Consider the following 18,541-nt stretch of genomic DNA (forward strand, 5'->3'; position numbering starts at 1 on the left):
GCTTTTTAGTTTACCCCCAAAACCCAAAACTCTTTCTGTATATCTTTTGCGCTTTTGGCATTTAAATTTTTCAGCCTTAGCATTTTAGGTTCTATTTTCATATTTGGAGGCTACGGAATAGTTGGCAGCCTATTCCCTAGTCTCTAAAGTATCAAGAGGCGCATGCAGAACCTGTGACCTGTTCCCGTTGGTTCTTAGGCGACGACTATCTTGTAATTTTCTCACAATATGGGAGTTAGTTCGCAAGACCATTGCAAATTGTTTGTTTATTTTGCAATACTTTGTAAAAATCTTGCAATATCTTGTTTGAGAATGCATCATTTTTTGTAGAATTTAAGACTCTGACGAAATCTTGCAAAATAACCGTCCGAATATGAAGGGGCTGGACATGGTCAAACAAGTCAAACACAACATTACCGTGAAAAAATTAAACTTTTGACGTAGCCCTAACTACAACACAAAGGACCGTCATGCCATCATGCATCATACTTCTTAGATCCGGTTGTACTATAACAGCTGTACAATAAATTTAGTTGATTCATACAGATTCAATTTTCCAGAAATTTTCCACTTCCTCATCGTGGTACTCCATTTGAAATTTTATTCAAGGTTTTTATCACAGACATTTGTTTTTTTTTTCATAATTGAGTTGATATAAAATTGATTTTTATCTTGTAAAACTCGTCCATAATGACCACAAGCATCAATGCACCTAACAATCTAATGAGGCCAGCTAATTGAAATAGTCAACCTCCAGAGACCAACTCCGACGGTTTTCTTCCAAGATAGGAAATACCAGATCCCAGGAGGATCGTCTTGCAAGATCGTACAGGATAATAGTCTGATTTTTTTGTGAAGAAAAATGCAGTTCTAAACTGGAAGCCATTCAGTGTGCAAAAAAATGACGTACATCGTTGCACTGAAATTATACTAGACACAACAATTCACCTCCAATTAATCAATATATAAAGATGACCAATAACAACCATGATAAACGCTCTTTTAACCCAAAGTATGTTTAGCGATATAGATTAGAAGAGTAAAGGAGAAAAGGCCTCAAAAAAGTTAATAAAGGAGGTCTTAAATTTCTTTTGTAAGTTAGACTGAAAAACCTTTTCAAGCTTTCAAGTCGCTCTATAGCAGATCTGCACTCCTAGTGGAGTTGACAGGAAAAGCCTGCTGGTTTTGTGGCTCAACTTCTGATGCTCAGTTTGGCTTGAATCTCTAGTTGCCACTTTTTTGCTGATTCTACCACCATGATCTTCACTTATCCCCTTTTTTCGCCTCTAGCCCAGATATTTTTTTCGTGTTTTCAGCACGCGTAATCTGAACCGGCATCTCTCTCGCTCCTATTGTCTCGCTCTTTAAACACGATATTCTCTGTGCCTCTTCTCATGTGCTTCTGCTTTGGTAATGTCTGATATGTGTCGCTTTAAATTTTTAATTTACAGCCAAAACCCAAATCCCTTTCTGTAAAGCTTCTGCGCTTTTTGCATTTAAACTTTTCAGCTATTGAATTTTAGGGTCTCTTTTCATATTTGGAGGCTAGGGAAAAGTTCGCAGCCTATTCTCTAGTCTCTAAAGTATTAGGAGGCGCATGCAGAACCTGTGACCTGTTCCCCTTGGTTCTTGTACTCACAATATGGGAGTTACTTTGCAAGACCTTTGTAAATTGTTTTTTTCTTATTTCGCAAGACTTTGTAAAAATCTTGAAAAAATCTTGCTTGAGAATGCATTTTTTGTACAATTTAAGACTCTGACAGAATCTTGCGAATTAACCGTCTGAATATGGCGGGGCTGGACATGATCAAACAAGTCAAACACAAATTTACCGCGAAAAATAAAACAATTGACGTAACCCTAACTACAACACAAAGGACCGTCGTGCCATCATGCATCATACTTCTTAGATCCTGTTGTACTATAACAGCTGTACAATAAACTAAGTTCAATTATGCAGATTCCATTTTCCAGAAAGTTATATCTTCCCCATAGCGGTTCTCCATTTGAATTATTATTCAAGGTTCGTATCACAGATATTTGGTTTTTTCATAGTTGAGGTGATACAAACTTGATTTTTATCTGGTAAAACCCGTCCACAAGCATCAATGCACCTAAAAATTTGCTGAAGCTAGGTATTTGAAATAATCAACCTCCCTAGACCAACTCCGACGGTTTTCTTGCAAGATAGGAGATGCCAGATACGGGAAGATCATCCTGCAAGATGGTACAGGATAAATGTCTGAATTTTTGTGTGAAGAAAGGCAATTCTAAACTGGAAGCCATTCAGTGCGCAAAAAAATGACCTACACTCGTTGCACTGAAGTTATACTAGACGCAACAATTCAGCTGCATTGAATCAATAGATAAAGATGACCAAGAAAAATGATAATTGCTGTTTTCAAAAGAAAGTGCGTTTAGCAGTATGCACTAGACTAGTAAACAGGAAAAAGACATCAATACAAATAAGAAAAAAGGATCTTAAATTTTGTTTGTAAATTGTCAGTAGTAATAAGGTGAGCAAGGGTCCACATGGAGGGCGTAGATTCCATGCATTAAGATAGGTTAGAGGAGTATTTTTGAGATGAGGTCCGTTTTAATGTATTAAGATAGTGTATTAACCTAGTAAAATGGTAAGAGGATGATTTTTGGGAGCCACTTGTCACGTGATTTTTACAGGTCATTAAGCAGCGTGGAGGGGAACTATACAGGCGGCCCGCACGGGAATTGCACCGGCAGCGCGCACGGGAATTTAACAGACAGCTCGCACGTGAAATAGAGGATAATTGCCATCGCTGTGAACATCAAATGCGACATTTCTTTGTTATAGCCGCCGCAATGTATTAAGATTAGGTATAGCCGACACTTAATAGCCAGATGGCACAGTGGTAGCTTGCGGGGATCATAAAAAGAGGTTGGTAGATCAAAACTCCCTCTTGCTAATCTGACATTGTCACAGTACTAGTGGACTTTTACGCTGATATTTTTTTTTAAAAATTTGCATTGTGTGATTGGTTTAACCAAAGAATCAGCATAGGAATGAGTTCGATTGAGTCGAGCAATCACTATCTAATGCTCTCCAGCTTCACTTCTTGGAAAAGTTTTGATGATAGCGAAGCTGAATGCGGGTAGACTTGGAATGCAATCTGCTGGAAAGGATACAATATACCGGTATTTGAGTTCTGGGATGCATTCAATAATCTTTCTCAGGGAAGTGTTGTCCGTGACAAAGAATTTTTCTCTGCTTTATTTCGCAAGTATCATTAACACACGCCTTTCGAACTGTACAGTCAAGCTGAAAAGACTCGTTCACCTAAAACAAACGAAAGTCATTGGACTCTTTACCCTTTTCTAGTGAAACTTTGCTTGATTTTTCAATTTTGTCAAAAAAGTGCCAACTGGTTGTCGATAATATAAAACCCACAAATGTTCCAATACAAAACGTAATAATGTAAAAACCAATAAGAAATGAAAAGAAATAAAAAAAATTTCGTAAACGCAAATATCTTCAGACATTTTTAGCAACTGTTCCAAAATGATCAATTTTAACAGCGGACATGCTTTTGCCCAGAACTAATTATTCTGTACCACTTCAGAGCGGGCGGTCGAAAGCATTTCCAATTGGATACTTTCACCGCTGAGTTCAGGATAATTAATATTTTCTCCAGCATCTTGAAGCGAAGTGAGATCAATACAAGTACGTAATGGTTCTGGAAAAGAGTATTTGGTAACGCAGAAATCTCTCCGTTAAAAATCATTGCTTTCATTGTTTATACATATGCCCGCCCTACATTCATTGTTTGTATCAACTGATACTACAGTTTTACCTCCTCGAACAATTCTTAGTTCTCAAAAACCAAGTTCCTGATAAGGGAAAAGATTTTCTTGAAAATGCACTGTGAATGCCGAATTTGTGTTCATCGCAGTACCAATTCTTCTGATTGGATCGTTGTTGAAAATATATTTTTGCCCAGAATATGAATAGATTGGTTCTGCCCAGAAAGAATAAAAAATGTATGTGCTATTGCTTCCATAAAGTAGTAACAAGCAGGTTGATGAGTTAATAGTTATTTCATAGTCTGGTGATACACTCAGTTAACAACAACACGTCTTGTAAATAAGGAACAGTCAAAAACTTTTAAGGAGACGTGAGAATTGTTGGGGTTATGTAAAATAAGGGTCCTACACGAATCAGTTTCAGTCTAACTTTTGTATTTGGAAGCAGTTTTTTTCACATTGAAGAAAACAAATAACTAATTTACCGTAATAAGTAGTTCCATTTTTCAGGAAATTTTCTTACTCTCGATCTATAAAATGACTTTTCACAAAATTGCTAGGCTCTTTTCAAATTCGTAACAGTGATAAGCCAAAATATCTCCATTATTTCTCGCTGAAGAGCTAAATTGTTTGGAAAGTAAAGCCTTCTATCCGTAGAGTCCATTTGAGTTGTCAATCTGTTGATTGTACAGATACACTTCACAGTTGGAAAAGAGTGAGTGTAATAAGTTGTTGACGTGAATTAGATAATGCAAACCATCATCTGTGAATATCATTCCCATTTATTCTTTACCATGCTTGTCCTTTTTCATAGCGTCATCAAACAATCTTCACTTTTGTAAAGCAACATTGATTTGGATATCTCTCATATCAAAATATATACTTCTATCTGTTTCAAACTCAAATTCAATGCTGCTTACATCCAATGAAATACTGGGATAAAATTCTTGAACGTAAGATGATCCAATTGGTTCCAAAACCGGAAATTTGTCAAAAATCTACATGCAAGAGTTTTTAACATCACTATAACGAAAGTTGCTGTCGTTTGTTGATCTGACATTCATTTTAGTTTTAAAAAATCCCAGTTCAACGACGTCAATTGGTTTTTGAGGGATGATTTCGAATAACGCGACGTTTCCCAATTTTTTCACGGCCTAGCTGTTTACGTAATGTTTGCAGCCACGGATTTGAGTTTTTTCTTACCAGTTAGAACATTTCCAATTTTTGGAGCAGCTATATCAAGCAAATCCGCACCAAATCTTTTTGCTGCTAGGACAACATATCTCCTCGAGAATGGAATAGCTGTCCTCGCAATTGCTTGTGCTAACGCTCCGAATCATCTCCTCTGTCTTCGATAACCACGAAAACACGGTAAAAGACAATTAGCAACCATTTTTACAACTTTAAATCTAAAAAGATTTTTTCTAAAAATTAGTACTGTTCTTGCGACACCAACAATGTTCAAAGGAATTTTTTCACCATAGGAGTCCCGCAGCTCGAGTTTTATGCTGTGGAATAAATTTTTTCAGAATTGTTTTAAACAGCAATTTTGGAAAATTTTGATAATTCTTGTATTGTCACGTTGAGATGATGTCCCCATTAATAACCTTTGATATAAACGGAATGCGTCCTAAAAGAGCAGCTTCTGTATCACCCAAAATTTTGTATTCAACAATACCACTATATATCGTTAAAGTATGTCTTCGTAAAATGTCGAAAAAATGGACCAGCACCACTCATGAAAACACCCATACCATAAACGGCTTCTTCGCAACTAAAGACATGACAAAAAATCAGCGATCGAGGGGTGTAGCCCTGAATCAATTGTGTAATAATCCGATAGTTTTGTATCCGGTGTTGCTTCATCTAGATAGAAGAATTTTCCATCTGCTATGTTTTGGTACAAGTAAGGTTACGACAGTTCTGTTGTCGCTACCTTCCATTCTCCATCAAGATTAATTTGTTCAGTTAGAAAATTCGTGAATGAAATTAATGTATTATTTGGGTAACAAAAAAAGCGACCCGTTGGAAACCAACTCAACAGTGAACTCATCTTTAAATGATACACTTTGAAAGCTTTTGTTCATAAAATTTACCTAGAATTTCATCAGCTTGTTCTCAGCAAATGTTATAGGTTGGCGGATTTTATGTAGCAATTTTAGCCATTTCTAAGATTTCATCCGTGAGCTGAGATTGGTAACTTTTTCCGAACAGACTCCAAAAAATGAACCTTTTTCTGATGTATTTGTCAACTTTTTCTTCCATATAGTGATGAAAAATATTTTTCACAGTTTTTATAGGACGTCTGCTACAGCAGACTTTGTTTCACTTCTAGTAGAGTAAATTTTGATTTTCTACAAAATTTTCTCGTACAAAGTTTTCTAAACTCACCACTAAACTTAGTTACTTGATCAACCTATACTTTCGTATACTTTTTTTAAGCAATATTATTTTGACAGCTACAACTGCATCAGTAGAATACTTTAACTTCATTGGTTGCACACGAAGAAGGCAAGAAAAGACGTCAACACATGCTAATAAATACTTCACTCCATTCTTAGAGTCCAAAAATTAATACATAAAAGCCATATCGAGACACCAGATCTCCTTGATTCGCTTAGCAAATGCTGGTAATCCTTTTAAATCTAGTGTTGCATAGCAAATGCTGGTAATCCTTTTAAATCTAGTGTTGCTATTGATACTTTGTGTAAGAATCTTTACTGTGCGGAAATTACGCTACATTCCTATTGGATAACCCACTTGTCGTTTGTAGATTTTTAAATGACCCATATTCGGCTTTTTCATCTCTGTAAAATCTTTGTAGCTTGACTTTTTCAGATTTTGAAACGACTCCTGCTCCCTCTGTCTTTGCTTTTGGCATCTTTGTTTATTATTTGTTATATTACTTGTTTATTACTTGATTTATTCCGTTAGCATCAAGTTTTGCGTAATACATCGGGAAAATCAACGTTCTTTCTTTTTAATGCAAAAATAAAGTTAGCAAAAGCTACTTCTGTATCTCTTCCATCCAATAAAATTTAGTCAGCGAGAGATGGCTTGGCGAATTCAAAAATGAGCGCTACGATTGATTCGTTCTTTGATGATCCTGTTCTGGCGTTGACTTCATTGTAATTATGATTCAAATGTGTTGGGACAAATACTGATTTCTGATAAAAAAATTTTAATTTCCAATTTAACTTTTTGTTCTTAAAGGTCTTGAAGAATCAAAACAAACTGTTCCAAGACAATCGATTAATGATAGATGGTGTCAAAATTGATATGAGCTCTATTCTTTTTTGTGAACTTAAAATTGCTCTTCTTTTTTCTATTCCATTTATTTTAAGCACGAGTTGCTGAACTTCGTTTGTGTAATTTATCTTTTATTACGCCTGGTTTTTGATTTTCCTGTAGTTTTCCTCTGGGAAGGTATACTACGCATTCGTTTAAAATTGAATAAAATTTTTTTGACAATTTCTTAGGAAAGTTTTCTTGAAGTTCTGGGAATACGTTCGGAACGTTATCAGTGTAGAGAGATGTTGTGTGTTAATCGTTCAAAAAGTAATCTCTTGTTTCGTTTTAGGAAGGAAAAAATGTGGGAATCGATCCACTGTTCGTGCAAAATCTAAGAGAGTCGACCGTTTTTGGAGTCAGGTCGACGAGTAAATTACCATACGGGGTAGAAGTGGTTTTTGTATACCAATCTTTTAATTGTGTAATTGTGATCCTAATCCGAGCTGTTGACTGAAAGTGTTAATCTGGAGAACATATCTAGGAGACTTGAATAAAACTATATGAGTATTATTTTGTAAATCATAATATCCTCCCAATCTACTCTGATGAAAAAACTATGCTTTACATATATATATATATATATATATATATATATATATATAAATATATATAAATATATATATATATATATATATATATATATATTTACATATAATGTATATATTTATATATATATATATATATATATATATATATATATATATGTATATATATATATATGTATATATATATATATATATATATATATGTGTATACATATATTGTACTGAGTGCTTTGTGTCTTCCAGCGGTTGCAAAATGCTTCGAGCTTGAGATTTCCTCACACGAATTATCAAAAATCCGCAAATACTTTGTTCAGTTAATGGGTAGACTCTGAATGAACTCAGAGTCAACTTGTTGAATAAAATGAATGTTCCTAATATTTTTAGACTTTAGTCCGTAAAGTGGTAAGAATAATGAATTTTATGAAAATCGAGTTGAAAAGTTCCAATAAAAAACCAATCATGGATAAGATGAGATTATTCGGACTGGCTTGGTCCGACCAAAGTTTTAAAAAAGCGCTTTTTCGTAGAGTTTTTTTTTCATAGTTTAGGACAAGGAAATTTATAACTGACCGTACTAGATAAGACAACACTCCAAAATATTGTTTCTTCACAGGTTTCGGCAAGAGTTACTTTTACAATACAGCACGCGAAAATTAACAAAATAAAAAATGGAACAAAAAAACGGCTGTAGATCTAATACAAACCTGTCCAAAATCTTTCCACGATTGTCGTTCCTGGTTATTATAATTAAAGAAAAACTAGCTAAGTTTACACCGTTATCTGTATTTTCAGTCATTTACACCTTCATTTTAAGGGCAAAATCAATTTTTCCAACTGATTTACAATATAAAAAACAAGAAAAATGTGACAGGGTTCCATACCTAGAGAGAAATTGAATGAAACAGAGAGACAAAGTACTGTTTGTTCACAAGAGTTGGTAGCAAAAAAACATGAAAGATGACGAAAGAGTTGAAAGTTTCAAAAACGTTAAAATTATAAACAAAAGTATCCGGCTTCCTCTAGGTAGAAAGTGTTCGCAGCTAATCATCTTCCAATGGAACTTTTCTCTGAATTAGGAAGTATTAAAACAAAAATAATTTTTTTTAAACGATCACAAATAGAAATAAAAATTACAAATATTTTACGTTATCAATAAATCAAGTGTCTAAATTCCGAAGCATACGTTTTTTTTCTCTGCAGAGTGAAATATCTTTTTTGTGTCGATACAGATAGTTGCTACAATCCGAGTCAGTATTCGAGTTGCTGAGAAATTTGGAAAGTTTTTTGACAACCAAGATCATCTAGATTCTCCACAAGTGATTTGAGTGGTAATTTGAGAAGTAATTTGGGAGGAGATTACACTTGTCTAACCCTTTTACAAAATATTCTGTTGTAGGTATATTCAATTCTGTTGTAAGTATAATCCAGTACATTCAGTGCAAGGTTTCTTAAAGTTTTCAATATGAGATAAAAGAGTAGGGAGATGCTCCAGTAAGTTCTCGTACTCTTCTTTTTTAATTCAATTTTTGTCAGAAAACTTCACTGATATCCGTTCCAACGATGTTGTGAAATGGTAACTTGTTCTTTATCTGAAAGATTTATAATAATTGTTCCACGTAATCCTTTACAAAAACCCATTTAAATTCTGAAATCTGGAACTCTACGTCCAATTTTTCTAATTTTGGAACGTTTTGAGCTTGAAGAACAGTATGGGAATAGGAATATAAGAAGTTCTTAATAGAGTCTAACGAGAAGAACCTTTACTTTATCTCTGAGATTAAAAAATGTTTCTTGAGAAACCAATATCCCAAATCATACCCAGATCAAAGACTTTTAAAAAAATTTTATTGTAGAGAAGAAAAAGACATATTACAAAATTAGACGACAATTATTACTGAAATATACATTGCTCAATGTTAGAAAAACCATTCAAATTTTGAATCAGTTCCTTGAACTCGTCTCAAGTGTAGCTGCCAAAAGTCACTTGCTTAAACTCTTTGTTTTCCTCACGACAAAAGAGTCGAATCTGCACATAAATAAAGCTGGATTCTCCTGAACCTTTTGAAAGCAAGTCACACATATTCGCAGATTTCGTCCTATGCTGTTTTCTCTGACTCGGTGACATCGTTGCAGCACCTCCTCCAAATTTGGGTTCCTATCAAATTGAGCTGGGTGCTCACTCATTTACAACTCCCCATTCAAGATATTGTTTTTGAGGAAACAGAATTTTGTGAATTCGTAATCTCCAATGTGAAGATGTTGGTACTTCTCAAAGGTTCCAGAGTTATTTTTTTTGAAGACTTGGAAAGTTGAATCAGAGTAATTTTGTCCTTTTTTAAAAACCCGGGACAAATTAAATCTCCCAAATCTTTTTGGGTGGGAAACAAAATCTATATAAAAGGGAAACGAATCAGTTCCAGTTTTAGATTGAGAATCGGTACTCATAGAAGGAGAACTCGAGGAAAATGGAGAGACTTTAGAGATAGAGAGAGAGAGAGAGAGAAATTTTATCAACTTGATTTGACAGAGAGAAAAGAATTGAATGGTTTGACTTGTATTTTTATTCCCTCTATTGTTTCTAATCATCTTTTCAGTAATTATGTCATTATCCTTCTTTCATTTTCAATTATGAAAAATTCAACTGCGTCATTTTCAAAAATTCCTTATAGTGAAATTTAGTCAGAAGTTTTAGGTTGAGCAAACATTTGAACTAAAGATTCATATTTATCTCGATATTTAGCACGTCTGTGTTGCATTTGCGGTTAATAGTGTTTGAAACATTTGGAACAAGTAAAACAAAGGATTTTTCTGAGCTGCTGTCTCTTTAACTCTGTGATTTGAACTGAACTTTTTTACTTCCTCATACTGCAGTTTATACGAATCGCTCCAAAATCAATTCCTTTACAGAATGGCAGCAGTTAGGTGTCAAGTTCTACCAGGCTTTTAAAAATGATTTTGCGAAAAAGCTTTGTTCATTTCCGTATCGGTTGAGGATTATAAACCTTACTTGCTTACCAGTAAATACTCTGTTGCGTCTCACAAACACAGGTTCTGTCCACTGAAAAATTGTTGTCACAATATTTGCATTTCATCTTCCATTAATCAATTATTCCAGAAAATGGAAGATTTCAATATCTTTTCAATATCAATTAGTGGACCGCTTATACGCCGTATATAAACATCAGATTTTCGGTCACACAATGGACAAAGCAGGACTTGTTGTTACTCAATTGAGGAGAGCGGTACAACATAACTCGGAAAACATTTTCTTGAAAAACTATCCAGCGTGTACAAGAACGGATTGAGTAGGCAGAATTTCAAGAGACATCTTTCGAGAACTGAGCAAAGAAATGCAAGCACACAAACATTGAGATCATTTTTCTTCGACCGAATTCAGACGCTTAAGAAGTCAAAGTACGAGAGTGAATTAATAAAACTTGTTGATTTTTTAGTAGATGGTCATGGAATAATTGATAACCTCATTTTATACTTTGAAGTTAGAAGGAAATAAAGTGTTTGTACTAAAACAATTTTTGTCTAAAATTATCAAACTTTTATTGGTTACTTCTGCATACATATTCCGTCTCATATCTAAGGTATATTTTAAAAACTCATTCTTTTTGTTTAATGTCGAATTTCAAACAATTTTTGTTAAAATCAATAGAGAATCTCAGATTTTTCGTTAAAAATCGAAAAGGTAACCAATTTGTGCGTACAAAATGCGCAATTTTTTTCTCATTTTCCTTAGTTTTAAGGTATGATTTTAAGCAAATAACTAAAATTTTGACAGTTTTTAAAATGACAAGTTTTTGAGTCAGCTTAAAAATCGGATTTCAAAAAAATTGTAATCCTAAAAATCGAACTCTTTCTCGACAATTTTTGTTATATATCGGAAAAAATTTCGACAATTTTCTTAAATATCAAAATTAAATACTACATTTTCTTAACTGTCGAAAAACAAAGTTTTTTTGATAACCAAGCATCTAAACTGTCAACTAACTTTTCGTCCTGATTTTATTCTGAAAAACTTGAACAATGTAGTTAAAAAATTATAATGTAATTGAAAGTGTAAAATTAACACAAAACACCTATAAGGTATTTTACTTTTTTAAATTTGTGAACAAATGCAAATTAGTTTACAAAATTGAACACAGAAGCCATTCAAAAAGAGTTTCAATAACGTATTCGGGCAAGTTCTGAAATCATTACCGAAACCTTTTTGTCGGTTCAAATCTACTAGGTAGTTGGGTTGGTTGAACAGCACCTGGGGTATTAGGTACATCGATCTAATATATAGGGTTGTGAGCTGTTCTTTCCTCAATCGAAAGAGTTGTCATCGAGGGTGTGGTTGACATGTCAGTAGATCGATACATGGTACTGCGCTGGATCAAAATTTTCCAGATCGTTAAATGGGGAGGTTGTACTAGTATTGATACTCAATTCCCTCTCTTCTCTACTAAGAGTTTTTGAAACTATTTGGAGAAAATTGTTGTCCATCTCGGGGCTTGATACCTTACATGCCTCCGATGTAGTGATCCAGCTGTTTGGAATTTGCCCTTCCTCCCAAGAAAATCTGTGCTGAGTGCTTCCAGCTGCGTAGTTGACAACATAATCACATCCAATAACGTGAGGATAATGGTCCTATAACAACAGCAACTTTGAGTCCCATCTCCTGATTTCCAAGTTGATTCTCTGTGATTGGAATCTGCCCCTGATGATACGTGTCAAAGTGTTGTCGCTTGGGCTCAACAATGTGCCAAACAGTATCGGGTAAAGAGATCAGACTCATACTGTCCGTTTCATAAATCTTGTATTCCTATCCGAGCAGCCTCCTCAATGAAAGAAACTGAGTAGAGAAGGTTATTATTTTGAACAGTGAACTTCATTTTGGATTAAATGATAGAGCAGATTTTTTCTTAGAAATTGTTAAGATTGCAGCAAAAAAGATGCTAGCGGAGAACCAGGTAAAAGTGTTGAAGTGAAGTGAAGAAGTTAGAAAGCAACCAAAATTTACTTTTTAAAAAGGAAAGAGAATGTCTAAACAAAATATCTATAGAAAAGAGAATATCTAAACAAAAGTTTTTTTAAACAAGAAGACTATGAACGTTGGAACACGATAGCAGGATAAAGCGTTGACGAGTAGTTATTATAATGGTGAGATACAGCAGCGATGATGTTTTCAGAGAAATTGGATCAACTGTCAATGGCTAAATTAACGTCCTTTCTATATTTTATGCTCTATCTAATCAGGGAACAGAAAAGAAAGATAGAAGATTTTACTAGAAAAATGACGTTTGGCTTGAAATTTCCGGACGAACTGACATTAAAGTCCAAACTTGGCTAAAATTTTATAACAGGGTAGGAAGCGAATGATACGTACAAGTTTCCGACACCGCTTTTTTACCTAATATAGGCTATATTAGTTGAAATCAGGTTACATAATTTACCAAAAATTCAAGTTTTGATAAATTTTTTCCAATTCGTCAAACTTCAGATCAACATCGGAAAATGTTCCATTTTTGGAATCATTCTTTTGGATATATGCGTTAGGTAAATGACTTTTAAACCTGATTCGTGCTCCCACTACATTGTAATCTTTGTAGTAATGGACTACAAAGCACTCTGTAATACAAAGCACTCTGTAGTGAAGAAGTTATTGTTATTGGCTCTGGAAAAGTTTAAATGTTTGTTGGTAAAATAATTCCTTACTGCTCCAATATATCGGGTATCGAGTTCAAAACGAACCACAATTCATATTTGCCTTCATGCAATTCTGAGGATAAATCGAAAATTGTTTTACATTAAACTCCTCATATTCAAATTTTCTAATAGAGAACGTTGCACATTCAAGACCTTTACTAAATCGGATTATACTGTTGGATTTTGTAAAAATGTCCAAGAAATTTTGAAAAAGTATGAATCTACATCAATTTCGTCAATTTTTTATGCATCAAGTATACTTTCTCTTCTCTTGTAAATCTTCTCTAAAATTTGTAAGTGGTTTTTGATCAACTTGTATGTGGTTTCACAAATGAGCAATATTTCACATAATATTCAATTAAAATAAATAAAATGTAGAAAAATAAAATGAGGCGAACAAAACGATTTTGTTGACTACTACAACAAGTTTTTTGATACTGAAGTTTGATACTGTAGTTTGTCTTTTTTATATAATTACATTGACGTCAATTGTATATAAGTTATCTTCAATTATAGTAGGTGTTTTCCTCTCCAATAATTTAATATTATTGTAAAAACACATTCAAAGTATTTTTGATAAAATGACAAGACGTTGTCACGTGGTATAACAACAAGGATGTTGTCCCGACACTGGAAGCGATTCAGAAAATGATGGAAATCTATCATAAAAAGGGGATTGATATTTTAAAACTTGGTTGCACACTACCTAATTTGGTAAAAATTTTTCTACACAAATCAAGTAATAACAAATTCTATCCTTTCGTTGATGCAGACAAATATTTACATGATAAAATACGCGAGGATATGACCCATTGGTCCCTCTATTGTCTATACTAGATACGCGGTTGTGGATCAATCATGTATCCTAAACTCAGAAAATATTTTCAAATCAATTTTTGGTATAGACGCTAGTCAACTTTACCCCTTCTCAATGTGCCAACAAATGCCCACTGGGCTTAACACTAGTTGTTAATTTAATTCAGACTCTCAGAATGTTAAAGCTAGGCAAAATAAGTTGAGGAAATTTGAGAACATGGTAAGGTCGTACCTACAATCTCAGCGTCCTAATTGCACTATTGAAAGTTACTACACAGCTGGAACTCAGAAAAAGATTGACTGTTTTAATGTCAACTGATTTTGTTGGCACTGTAAAACTATATTTGAAGCAATGGGTAGTTACTTTTACTCATGTGCTTGTCGGGAAGCAAGATTAAGTATATCAGAGGAGGAGACCCAGAAAACAGTCAAGAAATGGCAAATAATACGAACTAAGACGCTATTATTTGCGGGACAAAGGATGGGACTTCATCTTGTACCAAGTGTCCACATTTCTAAACAAAGAGAGAAGAGGAATTTTACTATCACCTTGCTAAGCATCACGCGCCTCAGGATAAAACGCACGTTGTGCACTCTATGTTTTGAAGAATTTCCAAGTTTTTTCTCTTCAACAACCCAAAAGACTGAAGCAGGGAACATAGACCAAAATTGGAGGCAAATCCAGTGAAGACTTTAAGAAATTTACTCAACAAACTTGATAGATTCGGGAATAAATACTAAGAAGATCAAAAACTGGTCAAAAATTTGGCTATGTTTTGAAGAATTTCCAAGTTTTTTCTCTTCAACAACCCAAAAGACTGAAGCAGGGAACATAGAGCAAAGTTGGAGGCAAATCCAAAGAAGAGTTTAAAGAAGTTTACTCAATAAACTTGATAGATTCGGGAATAAAAACTAGGAAGATCAAAAACTGGTCAAAAATTTGGCTATGTTTGATTTCGAATCAAACTGCGTTCTATCTAATGAGGTAAAAGATACCAATACAACTACTTGGATAGGAAAACTTGAACCAATCTCTGTGTCAATTTACTCCAAATTAATACAACAACCCATTTTCTTATGCAACAAAGACCCCGTCACAATGATTGTATCTCTTGTTGATTGTAGCACTAGAAGAACTAGCTAGAAAAAAAACACAATTGTTGGAAAAATTTTCCTCTAACAAATTACAATTAAAACCAGAGTGAAATCTATTTTCGAGAAGCCAAATAAACAAAATCAGAGTACCCCATTGCTTGATATTTTAATTTTCAATATAGTGAAGAAGACGAAATTGTTATGTCAACTCAATTCTTCCAAATTCAAAAAATCAACGTCTAGAACTACAACAACATTTTGAACGTTGTGTTAACACTTTATCTGTATTTGGATTCAACATCGGTAAATATGATTTGAATCTTATCAAGTCTTATTTACGACCCTACCTCATTCACGATCGCAATATTTAGCCAACTGTTGTTAAGAAAAGCGAAAAAATTTGTATCCTTTCACTTTGTTGATATACAGTTTTTCGATATTCTAAACTTTTTTGGTGGAGCAGCATCACTAGATTCGTCCCTCAAAGCTTACAAGACAAATGAGACCAAAGTTTTGTTCCATTAAGAATGGGCTCACCATACGAATTTGATGCATCTTTCATTCCCCTTTACGAATGTTCCTTTAGTAAGTTGAGAGATCACAATCCCTTGGAGAAAGAAGTCACGGATTTCACAAAAAAGTCGAATATTGAACATTGCCAACAGGAGGCTCTGAAAAAACTTAGAATGATGGAAGTGCTCCCCTCGGGGTTTGACAACTACAATCGCTTGAATGGTGTGTGGAAGCAAGAACAAATGACCTTTTTTCAAGATTTTGTTAGGTGGTATAAAAAGGATGTTGTCCCTAGAAGCGATTCAGAAAATGAAGGAATTCTATCATAACAAAGGGATAGATACGTTAAAACTTGGTTGCACACTACCTAATTTGGCAAATATTTGTCTTTACAAATCAAATAGTAACAAATTCTATGCTTTTGTTGAAGCAGACAAATATTGACATGATAAAATACGCGAGGATATGACCGGTGGTCCCTCTATCGTCTTTACCAGAAAAGTGGTTGTAGATCAAATATATATTCCAAACTCAGAAAACTTTTTCAAATCAATTTTTGGTATAGACGCTAGTCGACTTTACCCCTTCTCAATGTGCCAACAAATGCCCACTGGGCTTTACACTAGTTGTTAATTTAATTCAGACTCTCAGAATGTTAAAGCTAGGCAAAATAAGTTGAGGAAATTTGAGAACATGGTAAGGTCGTAAGATTGACTGTTTTAAAGTAGACGGATTTTATGCTCACTGTAAAACTATATTTGAAGCAATGGGTTTTTTACTTTCACTTCAGTGCATGTCAGGAAGCAAGAGTAAGTATGTCAGAGGAAGAGACCCAGAAAAGAGTCAAGAAATGGGAAATAAGACGAACTGAGACGCAGTTATTTGCGGAACAAAGGATATAGTGTTGTTGAGATATGAGAATGTAATTAGTGGGAATCTCTCAAGATAATGAATTTGTAAAAATTTACATGAGAAAAAAATTTCCATTGAAGCTACCTCTGACGCAAGAGTCTCTACTTGCTAAGATAAGTTCCAGAAGAGTTGAAATACAAGTTCTCAAATTTTCCACCAATTTTTAGAGCATCAATAGTCTTTGCAGATACTGGCTATTATATGAGGGACTATGCAATTGATAACGATTTCCTCAAACAGCCGCAGCTCATGTTGATTTCAAGCGTCAAGTTGGAGTTTGGAACTGTCATAACAGCTTTACTCATATTTTACCTTAGGCTTGGGCTGAAATGCACAAAAATTGATCGCTTTGTTTGTTCAGCACACACCCAAAAAATGCTTCAAGAGTTTTGTCAAGTCAGTTTTGGATGCTAGAAGAGCTGGAGATGAAAATCCTGAATCAAGAGTTGTGGCAGAGACAATAAAATTGTTAGGGAACAGTCCTTTTGGTTATCAAATCATGAACAGAAGCAGACATACAGAGACAAAATTCCTGAACAATGAAAAGACTCGCAAAGCTATCAACGGGAAGTTGTTTAAGTGACTTAACAAAGTGTTGAATGAACTATACCTAGTTGAGCTTGTAAAATCAGAAATTGAGCACACGGAACCGATAATTGTCGGCTTTTCTATACTTCAATGCAAAAAAAAATGCGTATGCTGGAGCTTATTACAATTTTTTTGATAAATTTTGAGATGTGGACCCATTCGAAGAGTTAGAAATGGACACAGAAGAGTGGTAAGCTCGGAGGGATCACGATTGTGATGATTCTTCCAAAGCTGACGCTCTACAAAATTTCTTTCCAAATGTGAGCGTTCTTTGTCGTGTTTAAAATTACTTATAAGGTACATGATTGATACCATCTGTCTCTTTTTGTACCTTCATAATTCATTCTTTTAAAAGTGTTTCATTTTTCTCAATTTTAGCAGGGCTATACTTAATTTTAATACACTGGGGTAGCTCTATCTTATCTTATTACGTTGCGGCGGCTATACCTAATCTTAATACATTGTGGCGGCTATAGATAATGTTTATACTTTGCAACGGCTATACATAATCTTAATACGTTGCGGCGGCTATAACTAATCTTAATACACTGCGTAGTCTAGACCTAATCATATTACATTGTGGAGACTATACTTCATCTTAATACTTTTCGGCGGCTTTACCTAATCGTACTACATTGCAGCGGCTATATCTAAACTTAAAACATTGCAGCGGCTATACCTAATCAAAATAAAATGCGGCGGCTAGACTTAATCTGAATACATTGCGGCGGTTATACCTATTCCTAATATATTGCGGCGGCTATACCTACTTTGAATACACTCGGCGGCTATACCTAATCTTAATACATTGCGGCGGCTATACCTAATCCTAATACATTGCCGCGATTATACCTAATCTTAATACATTGCGGCATTAAACAAAAAAAATGTTGCACAATGAAAATTACTGCGAGGTCAATTATCCCCTAATTCTTGTGCGCGCTGCCTAAACAGTTCCCGTGCGCGCTGCCTGTACAATTCCCATGCGTGCTGCCTGTAAAATTCGCGTGCGCGCTGCCTGTACAATTCCCCACCGCGCTGCTAAATGACCTTTAAAAAAAATTGTGAAAAGTGACTCCCAAAAATCAACCTAAAAATCTTACCTTACTACTAGATTTATATCTTATCGTTATACATTAGAGTAGATCCTTTCTCAAAAATTCCCCTATACCCTATCTTAATACATGGACTCTACACCCTCCCCGTGGAGCTCTGCTCACCCTATTACTACTATTGTCACTTTGGTTAGCCTGAGAAACCTGATTAAAATTCCTTTTTTTTTCAAAAAGTTTTTGCAAAGATAA

This window comes from Convolutriloba macropyga, chromosome 9, assembly GCF_964194025.1.
Source record: "Convolutriloba macropyga chromosome 9, txConMacr16.3, whole genome shotgun sequence".
NCBI classification, from domain to species: Eukaryota; Metazoa; Xenacoelomorpha; order Acoela; family Convolutidae; genus Convolutriloba; species Convolutriloba macropyga.